The sequence below is a fragment of the Ammodytes marinus genome, assembly GCF_949987685.1.
Source record: "Ammodytes marinus genome assembly, chromosome: 14".
Classification (NCBI taxonomy): domain Eukaryota; kingdom Metazoa; phylum Chordata; class Actinopteri; order Uranoscopiformes; family Ammodytidae; genus Ammodytes; species Ammodytes marinus.
The window spans coordinates 4,005,982-4,017,407 of NC_137218.1; the positions used below are offsets into that span (position 1 = coordinate 4,005,982).

General features: G+C 40.1%; 2 protein-coding genes across 2 annotated transcripts in view; one reads left to right on the top strand and one right to left on the bottom strand.

Annotated features, from left to right (window-relative positions):
* Positions 1-11,426, top strand: part of LOC307260770 (adapter molecule crk-like) — a 197,798-nt gene that overhangs the window by 119,785 nt on the left and 66,587 nt on the right. The window lies entirely within an intron of this gene.
* The window catches only part of sc5d (sterol-C5-desaturase), a 51,598-nt gene that overhangs the window by 893 nt on the left and 39,279 nt on the right, over positions 1-11,426 (bottom strand). The gene's annotated exons all lie outside the window — the stretch shown is intronic.

Sequence of the window (11,426 nt, forward strand, 5' to 3'; positions counted from 1 at the left end):
CGTACATTGATAAACATGAGCACAGGAGAGGGATCCCTTACTTTGTCGACTCTCCCTGAGATTTCTCAATTTTTTTAATCCCGGTAAAGGGTTTTTTACTGGGAGTTTTTTCTCAGCCGAGCTAAGGGTCTAAGGGCAGAAGGTGTCATACTGTATGGAATGTAAAGCCCACTGAGGCAAATGTCTATTTGTGATATTGGGCTACACAAATAAAACTGATTTGATTTGATTTGATTCACCAAAGTTCAACATGTAAATGTGCCAGATCTAGCCATGCAGTGCTATCGCTAATTTTCACCTGTAGTTCCTGGCAGGTTGATAGCTTCAAAGAAACATTAAAAAAACTACAAAAATACAACACGTAAGCGCAAAAACAAAATGGCACAAGCACAGACAAGTACAATGACACAACCATTATTCCAGCCAATCACAGGTTAGTGAAGAGAGATCATATCGGCAGTGTGAGTAATTACCTCATTATGTTACCACTTCCTTAAAGACCTACTTCACCGGTGGGAATATGAAGGTGTATTGAACTCTGAGATCCTATGTAGGCTAGTATAAATGTGCAAACAGGACAGCTGGGCCAAGGGAAGACTGAGGAAAGACTGAGGGAAGAAAAAACCCTCATTCATTATATTATAATGGCGATTTTATAATGATAGAACGCCGGTTCCGTATGGGTGAAGTATTCCTCTAAGTAAAGAGCAACCCCATCTGATAATCTGTTACATTATCTGTCTTGCCATTTCCCTTAAAGCTAATTGAAATACAGGTAGGTAGATAGGCAAGGCATGAGTCATATGTCAACTTCTCATAAACAAGGCTATTGGGACAAAAGTGAGGGAGGGAGGGAGGGAGGGAGGGAGAACCATCAAACCAAACCAACGTCATTTGGTTTTACTTCTTTAAGATCAGGCTCCCAGGTCTCCCTTGAGTAGCCCTGAAAAGGCCCCATTATGCCGGCCAGAACAATGTACCGGGATCCAATTTTGCCTCGCAGTCCCAAGTGAGTGGGCACCAGTGGGCTCACTTTTGGGCTTTTCTCTGTGCCTCTGGCCGAACTGGCCTGCTCTGTCTCAAGCCTAGGACCTCATTACCACTCCGGTTTGGGAGCTGTCCATGCCTTGTTTGGGCAAAAAAAGGTAGGGCAGCATAAACACTGGGAGCACTAATGGCTTTAAGTGAGTAGGTTTTTGAATTGCTCAGGTCCTTGCTTTAGCCCTTTGGGGATGTTTCAGTGCCTGGCCTGGCTTGGCTTGGCATTGGCAAGAATCCAATTGGCCCAAGTAAAAGTGTCCAGCCAAGTTGGAAGGTTTTAGAATTGTTATACTGTAGATTCAAGATTCAAAGTGTTTTTTTCTGTCATATGCACAATAAGAAACTTGTTCTCAGACATACAATCAAATTCTTCCTTTGTTTTCCACAGACTGAATGCCAAGGAGGAAACATGAAAATGTGCAATATACAAGTAAAATAGACCACAACATTTATTTTCTTCTAATTTGAAAACTGGATTTTGGTAAAATGTAGTAATCCTTATAAACATATCTAGAGCCTGTTTATGTGCAACTGTTAACTAGGCATGTGAGGTCAATTGGGTAGTTCTCTCAAATCTCTCTAATGGGGCAGTTCTATTTAGTTTGAGTTAGGACTAAACAAGGAGAAGCAACTTGTAGTCTTTCATGCTCCACATATCTGGAACAATCTCCCAGAAAACTTGAGGTCTGCTGCAACTCTCAGCTCCTTTAAATCAAATCTGAAGACTTTTCTGTTTCCCTTTTAACCTGCAATTTTTATAAATATTTTAAATGTTTTATTTCTATTCATATCTTTTCTAATGTCTATTCTATGCTTGATGTATTTTATTAATCTTGATGTATTTCATGCCCCTGTAAAGCACTTCTTTGAATGGCCTTGTGTTTGAATTGTGCTATATAAATAAACTTGCCTTGCCTTGCCTTGATGGTAAGTTGTGTTCAGGTGTGCCAGGGTTAGTGGGCACTGCTGAGAGATGTCTGCTCTCATGTCATCATCCTCTCATCGTTCATTGTCAACAGACAGATTAACACAATCGCTCTTCTGACTGCTGTAGCTCAACATCTTTATCTGCCTGTTGTTAACTCAGGGCCTTTTAACGAGGCATTTTAGATAAAGACCCCCAGGACTTGAAAAAGACCCTTCAACATGGTTATCTCTTGAATCACACTCAAAGAAAGACATAGGGCCACTTTCTTTCAAAGACATGGATTAAGCCTAGTCCTGGACTAAATGGAAATTTGAATTGGGAATTGTCCATTGAAAGTACAATTCAGTCCAGAACTAGGCTAAATCCATGTCTGCGAAACCGTACCAACTTTTCCTAGATCAATTAAGCCACAGCCATGGTCAAGAGTTAATTCCCACACTGAAGCACATTCATTTATCTAGCGATTTATATATTTTTCTTATCTCGCATTGAAAGTCATTTAACTTTCAGGGTTTTCTTGCAAAATAATATTTTATGTATCAACATGAAAATGGCAAATGAAGGAATCTTGAATTGACCAATACTAATTTGTGAATTCAAAACTGGGAAAAAAACCACAATCTTAAAAGTTCAAGAATGACATAGTACATTCAAAGTTGCTTTTCTTAGTCACATTAGTGGAAAAGTAGCTGCTAGTAAGAGTAGACCAGTGGAAGCCAAGTTGGGGGGTTTGATCAATCTTGAGGGGTCACAACAAGACGAATGAATGAGAAATAAATAAACTTCTTTTGTTTCCCAAAGTTAATTCTTCTTAAAAAAATTAATTGTCGTAAGTGGGTTTTGATCCCTAAAATGAAGCATACATTGATTGATACATGAATTATAGAGATCAGCAATGGCATTACACCAAGAAGTAATAGTGACATTACAACCAGCAGTCTACATAGTAAAACAAAAATGGTGATAACATTTCCTAAATAACTTACAAATGTCACCGAAATATCTGACATATACAGCTATGGAAAATATTTAGAGACCACTCCAAAAGTTTTACTCTTTAGAGGCATATTTTTGAGTAGAATGAACATTTTGATTTTATATACTATAAACTACTGACAACATTTCTACCAAATTCACAATAAAATATTGTCATTAAGAGCATTTTCATTAAGTTATCTAGAGATGAAGATTGAAGAAAAATCCAGACTGGTCTCTTATTTTTTTCCAGAGCTGTATATCTTCAAGTTTGCAGCATAAAAAAGTGACTAATAAAAAAAAAATCTGTTCTTCAATTTGCCACAGAGTCAATATTTTTTCATATTTATATGCATATGAAGAATTATGATTATAAACTGGCACATCAGCTTATCATTTATTGATACAAATGTGGGTTGAATGTTGTTTGTGGATGTCTGTCTCTCTGTGCATCTTAAAGGAAAAGCTCATTTTAATCTTGTTGTATTGTATAATGACAACAAAGTCTTCAATCTATTATATTCTATAAATAATTAAGAAACTACAGATGAAACAGAGTACATACATAAGGGAAAGATGCACTCACCTGCCTTCAGAAGATTGACATCTAGCAGCTCAAATAGTCAAACCTGGCAACCTCCTCACAGCAGTTAGGAGCATGCACAGTAGTAGTGATGGAGGGAGTAAATCAAGTATTTTCAAGTGTCAATCAATTTTTGAAGTGATATTTGATGTATTGAGAATAGAGTTTGTAGTGAAAATTTTATGTCCAAAATTGACGTGCGCCTCTTGTTCAATTCCAGTTCCACAGAATTACCAGCAAAAAGCAGCAACAACAATCCAAAAGTTTGTGTTTGAATTGGGACGTCCTGGAAAAAATGTAGTTTGGAAAGCACCTGTTGAAGCAAGCGGAGGAGGACGGAGCTTTGCCCCAAAGAGGCAGGTGCAAAGTTTACCTGGGATAGTGTTATACTTAATCTGGGATCAGTGTTTGGGGAAAGGGTGTGTGTGTGTCAGTGTGTGTGTGTGTGTGTGTGTGGGGGGGGGGGGGGACAATGAGGGGACATTGAGGGGAGGGACAGCATAGGAATCTGGGAGAGAGAGAGAGAGAGAGAGTGGAAACAGAGGGATATGTAAGAACTGGAGAGATGTAGAAATGATGGAGGAAGGAGAAACAGAATTACTGCTTCCAGACTAGCATTAAAGCTATAGTGTGTAACTTTTTCATATAAATGAATGTCGGTTACATTTAATACCATTGTCGAATGAGTTGACACAAAGTTGATAAAGCCTATAATCAGCTCCACAAAACTCTCTCTGTATTTCTCAGTATGGCAGCGTTTACAAACTGGTGTCCCCCCACCTGACACTGGTGCAGGAGCTTAAGAAAAATCCCCAAGAAGAGCCCAAGAAATGTTTCAGTTGTTGATTCTACTGCTAAGAAAAAACCTGGACGTACAGCAGAAGGTATAAAATCCATGTGCCCGATCACTGTAGGCTTTACCTCATGTAGATGCACCGACAGTGTTGTTGTAATTACTCAGAATTCCTCATGGGGGGCAACAGAAGTTACGCACTATAGCTTTTAATGCATGAGGAAAAGGAATGTTTTCGTACAAAGGGAGGCTCTCATAGAGGATGAGTGTCAAGTCTTTTTTTGGGCCGGGATCTGTCATTAACACCTGCAAAGGGCCAAATGATGATAAAATATGCCTTTGGTGGAATATTTGGGGGGGGGGGGGAACACTGTGGCCCTTTATGCTGTTTGGGACATTGGGGTTTGAATACCAAGGTCTTATTAATGTAATGGAGAGTAGTGAACTCCATGTATTTAAACCAGTAGTTAGTTAGTTAGTAGTAGTTCATTTCTGCAATAAGCATTTTTTTGTTGCATTATTTTATTTTTTTGAATTGTTTTGTAATGTACATTGTCAACTTGATCATTTTCTTACAAAGTAGTTCAAACTTTGACAGTGGGGACGGTGTTCTTAGGGTTGGAGGCTTCACCTTTTTTATGCCAAATGAAGGACACATCATTGTGGCCAAACAATTCAATTTAGTTTCATCTGACGATAACACTTTTTTTTAAGTCACTTTATAGTTAACCAAACTTAATTTTATTCCTATGGTATCTTTGCTAATAGTTCAACGTCTTCCATTGTAATGTAATGTCTAGTTTGCTAAGCTATTCTATCAAAGTAGCGTCTCCAACACTGAACTTGAGGTTGACTTAGCATTTAGCATTCATTTATTTTTTTAGATTTTTTGGGGGCATTTTCAAGCTTTATTAGAGAGTAGAGTTGAAATGGGGAGACAGAGAGAGAGAGAGAGAGAGAGAGAGAGGGGGGATGACCTGCAGTTAAGGTCCACGGGTTGGATTTGAACCCGCGACCACTGCAACGAAGGCCGGAGCCGATATTGTACACGCTCTATCCACTACGCCACCGGAGCGCCCAGCATTTAGCATCTAGCCCGCCTTTGGATTTGGCCTCAATCAGGTTCACTCGGTGCATTTAAAAGCTCTGGCCGCTTGAGCACACCAACTCCCTAAAGCAGTAGTACAAGCCCACTCTGGGGCATTTATAAAACACACACACACACACACACACACACACACACACACACACACACACACACACACACACACACACACACACACACACACACACACACACACACACACACACACACACACACACACACACACACACACACACACACACACACACACACACACACACACACACACTCTTAAAACCTTGCTTTTCAACCTCTTCTGTGTTAGATAGAGTTACCGAATTAACATGAGTCACTTAGGGATACTACTGTGTACCCTCCTTCTTTATAATTAGCAAAAGCCTCATTTACAAGGTTATACAAGACACTTTATTTCCATAGATTGTGGAGAGATATTGAGGTTAAAATCTCATCCACACTGATAGGGTCTGGGAAGGAAAGGGCTAGTCAGTTGGGTCTTTGTTGCACTAGGACAGTGGAAGTAATTGGAGAAGCAGGGAGCAAGATGTGTGAAAGGGCCCCCAAGACAGAGGGCATAACCCGGGCTACCATTAAGCAGTGCTAAGGGTTTCCGCGGGGAGGCTTTCTTTTATACCTCCCACGCCTTGTTGTTGTGTAAATGGAAACATACTCTTAACTAAAGTAGTGAAAGAAAGCGTTGACACAAAAACGGACACACAAAAAATCAACAGTTACAGGTGACCTACTGGTTTAAGGTTTTTAGGGAAATGTCGAGGATGGGTTGGGTTGGGTGGGAGGGCTCTAGATGAGCTGATATAGGCATAGTTTCTCGCACTACCACTCTTGTTGTCCCCATTCAAAGACAGTCAAAACAATGAATTAGGAACAGAAAACATTTTAGGAATGATAATGGTACTTTTTACTTCTGTAAGTGGTCAACTTAAAGCAAAAGGCAAAAATATAGTTTTTCAAGCACGGGTCAATTTTGAGATTTATTTTTATTTTGCTTCAATAACATGTCCTCTTTCATACCAGTATAAATAAAATGGTCCCAAGTGCATGTGCATTTATTTTACCACCTTCTCTGGTTGCGTCTGTATATTTCTCCTATACAACCATCCCATAATAACCACCATTATTATTATCTTTTCAATACTCTGTCCCAAAAATCTCAACTTCTAAAGCACTAACATCAACTAAAGTTTCCACAATAATTCCTGGCACTATTCTGAAGGTTATTCCAGAATAATGTGTTCATATGTTGTCATAACCACAGAGTAAAAAGCATGCATTTGTAGACAACTAACAAAAAGTACTGGTTTAAAATGTCCCGATCCTTCTCTGTTAGAAATGGGAGTGTCTTAGAGAGTATCAGTGTTACTCCAGTGGGTGGCTCAGCTTTGCCTTCAAGTGTTTCTAAAATCCAGGAATCACTGAACCTTGTTGACGATCGTTATCCAAACCAACCAATACAATCCTTTTCTCATGCCAAATTTAACATTCTTTGCCTTACGAGACATACATACACACAGACGTCAATTCAAATTGCAGCAGCAGGCAGGACGGCAGTGTGTGTGTGTGTCTGTCTGTCTGTCTGTCTGTCTGTCTGTCTGTCTGTCTGTCTGTCTGTCTGTCTGTCTGTCTGTCTGTCTGTCTGTCTGTCTGTCTGTCTGTCTGTCTGTCTGTGTATGTGTATGTGTATGTGTATGTGTGTGTGTGTGTGTGTGTGTGTGTGTGCGTGCGTGCGTGCGTGCCTGTCTGTCTGTCTGTCTGTCTGTCTGTCTGTCTGTCTGTCTGTCTGTCTGTCTGTCTGTCTGTCTGTCTGTCTGTCTGTCTGTCTGTCTGTCTGTCTGTCTGTCTGTCTGTCTGTCTGTCTGTCTGTCTGTCTGTCTGTCTGTCTGTGTGTGTGCGTGCGTGCGTGCATGTGTGCGTGGGAACAGGGTCAAAGTATCCAGCATCAAAAGCATCCTAGGAGAATCCATCAAGCTTGACCTCCACAAAGAAAAAGGTCTTGGACGGGATATCCCACTGATATGGTTTGGGCAGTCACTTAATCCGTGGAGTGGGCCACTCTAACTCAAGCCTCTTGCCCTCGTGGTTGGCCCTACCCTGCCCTTAACTCTCCTTCCATCTCCATTCACAACATATAGTGATAGTGAACCTCCTTCCAGTAACCCAAACCCCTTTCTTAGCCTGATGACACCCTAACCTGAGCACACACACAGTATAGCGCCTGTTTTAGAAACCCCCTAACCCCCTAACCCTCAATCCCACTTCATAATGCAATGAGCACATCAGAATAGTAAATAAATACCGGTGATGTTTAGACAACAAGGTGATAGGTGCAATCAATACAATGCAACCGCAGCCATCTTCCAATCTCACCCTGCATTCCAAATCACATACTCTTTCTTTTTTCTATTCTACATACTACATCTGATCATAAAAATAATCTAGTTAGGACGCAGTAGGCATACACTTGGGACATACTTTTACTTATTTACTTCATCATAACATCACGTCTTGATCTTGCCTCTTGCTTTAATAATCGTTGCATCCCCGGTTGTTTTCATATGGAGGCTCCGTCGATGTGACGTCACTTCGGGTGCGCACTGGATGGATTGTGGGTCAGAATCGCCCCAAATAGGATGCTGTTTTCAACACAAAAATCTCAGTCCGGATCTAGTAGATATCTGGGTATTTCTAACCATACTAAATCTGGCCACAAGAATCGGGACATCCTAAATCTGCAATGGGGCAGATCAGAATCGTAAATACCAATACCTTTCGTGTCGTTTGAAAAGACACAGTGCATTGTGGGGCAGGTTGAGTAGGAAAAGTAACCTATCGATCCATACACAAAATCTTCCCGGAAGTTAGTACTCATCTGGGTATTTCTCGCCTACACAAACTCGCATACACAACCACAACATACTCAAATTCACAATTAGTATGACTATGACATTAGTAGGGCTTTACTGATACTGTAATACTGCTTACCATACTGAGAAATACAGAGAGAGTTTGGCGATGGCTTGAATGTACCCGGCATTAATTTAGATGAAAATGTTACGCACTATAGCTTTAATGTCTCCTTAGCTCCCACACCATGAGAAGCAGATCGGCACGGTGACGGTGTGTTGAGTAGAGTGTGGTGGTGCGTGTTCGGTGGGTGGCATAGATATCCCACATAGAATTACAGTCAGTGTGTGTGTGTGTGTGTGTGTGTGTGTGTGTGTGTGTGTGTGTGTGTGTGTGTGTGGTTGAGTGTGTGTGTGTGTGTGTGTGTGTGTGTGTGTGTAGAAGAGGAAAGTGGAGGGAATGCCCCAGAAACACGACACCACTTGACACGTATGGAATTTAGTCTTTGCAGCTCGACTAAAAGCTGCTGCCAGAAAGAGAGAGATGGATACAGAGAGAGAGAGAGAGAGAGAGAGAGAGAGAGGGAGACAGAAAGAGGGAGACAGAAAGAGAGAGAGAGAGAGAGACCTGCAGAATCCCATCCACGGCCAAGTATCCAGCCAGTGAAACAGAGCAGTGTGTCCCGAGCACGAGGACATTCACCTGTGACATGACATAAGTGATGCCCTACTCCATATCTGGGCTTTCTATCAATACTTGGAAATGGTCAATAAGTTCAAATGTACTAATTCCTTTCCAGAATGAGTGTTGTTATTGTGCTTGTTGTAGAGTTTTTAAATATAGTTGTTTGCCCCCAATAATACAGTGATGTATATTTAAATGTCTATTTAGATAATTTATGGATAAAGATGCTAATACATTGGTCCGAAGAAAAATACATATCTTGACAATGGCCAGTTGTCCGTCTAAATGTGAAGCGAATCTTTTGAAAGTAAAAAAAAAAGGAGAAAGAAGAAAAAAACCTAATTAGGTGCTTTTTCTAAATGCCGGGGATGTTGAGACAAACTAGCTTCTCATGCTGTGTAATAGACTGGTGCTACCAGACCATCGTACTTCATTTCATTTGTACAGAAGGTCTGGAATCGCTCTATTGACAAAACGATCACTCACTTGGAGGCGTGTCTGTCTGTTAAAGTTTAAAACTATTGGATCTGCCCAGTGCCACTCTGGATCGGCCAACCAATCGCATAACGTTTGGTCGTGACGTATGTCATGAGCCGGCTTATGACTTCAACTGAAACTGCTGCGCGACTTCGACGTCATCGTTCTCAGCCACTCCCTCTGTTCGCTGATTGGACCGCAAGAAAATCTGATCGAGCAGGAATCCATGAACACACCGCAGCCCCAGACTGACTACTGAAGGGAAATGAAAATTGAGCGGAAGTAGGTAGGCGGGCGGAGCCAGGCTAGTGTAACCACACGTGAAGTCAGTATGTATAGACATTCACAAAGGCCACAATGGAAGAGGGGGAGATACTCTTTTAAATGGAGAGATAACGACGCACTCTAGACAATCTTTCCTCAAAGGCATTCAGGGTCTTGCACTTAAAGGTGCAGTGTGTAATATGACATCATCAAGAAAGTTCTACAAAGTTCTAGAATGCAACACTCCCTGGGTAACCCCAACCCTTTAGAATAATAACAGAAGCTACAGTGGCCTTCAAGGACAAGAACAATTCAAAATTTTAAACAATGCACCTGATGACATTCCAACTATGACACTTTCAAGATGGCGGCACTAGGCCTTGGTCCAAAATATGCAGAAACATGGACATATATGAGACCCTTTCTAAGGGAAAAAAATATAATTAAAAAAAAAATTTCAGCCATTATGCACTAAATTAAATGTACTTGTGGATATTATAATTACTTTCTACAAAATCTGCTAGGAAATAAAACCCCAAATTCTACACACTGCAGATTTAATACGAAAAGTGACAGAAATAGTTGTATGAAGGATGAACACAGACGGTAATATGAGGTATAAGTCATCTCTTACCTTATTTTTACAAACCCACACTTGTCCAATCTCTGTTTCAAGTAGCAGGCTACCTTGTTGGATTGTTGATCTTGGAAAATAACAAAAATCGTTGGATGCAACAGTTGCAGCAAGCAGCAGGCATAGTTTATATAGTATATCGGATTATTATATACACTTATGAATCTAAAAATCAACAGAGGAATAAGGTGTAGTACGTATCATTTATTTATTTAAGAGAAGTGAAACGCACCAATGAACAGTACAGGTAGAGAGAAAAAAGACATTAAGATCTCAAGAAAGTGAGAAAGAATTTAGAAATCAAGTCAAAATACACGTTAAAGTAAACTAACAATAAGCAAACGATAAGTTAAAACAGCATATAGTCAACAGTACAAAGCCAACTGTAATAGGCTACAGATTTGCAACTATTTTGTAGATTTTAAAAATCTGTGAATAAACTTTGTTTTTGGTATTACTGAAGGATAACGGTGAGGGTGACAGAAGCACAGATATGTTTTAAAAAAGTGTCAAAATTACAAATGCCCACACACACACACAGACAGACGCAGACACATACAGACACAGACACACACACACACACACACACACCACTGTTTCCCTGAAATGACACCTCTCATACACATTTTAAATCATTTTAAAAGTATCAAGAAATATAAGAACATGCAATATCACCAACTTACCACCCACTTCACAAACAAAAAAACTTCCCTCACGTCCCACTTTCCCATTATTCCCCCCGTGTGAGCAATCAATCGTAATGTATTATAATGTATGCGAGTAGAAAACAAAAACAAGAAAACAACATATCTCCAGTTAACTACTACTAAAAGAAAGTATCAGAGGAGCAATCTATGTATACAGCACTGTTATAGGATGGCGGTATCTTGACACATTTTCACCATATACAGCTCCGGAAGAAATTAAGAGACCACTCGCAAATGTTCAGTGTCTCTTGTTTGACTCTTTAGAGGCATATGTTTGAGTAGAATGGACATTTTGGTTTTATAATATAAACTACTGACAACATTTCTACCAAATTCACAATAAAAATATTGTCATTAAAGAGCATTTTCAACAAGT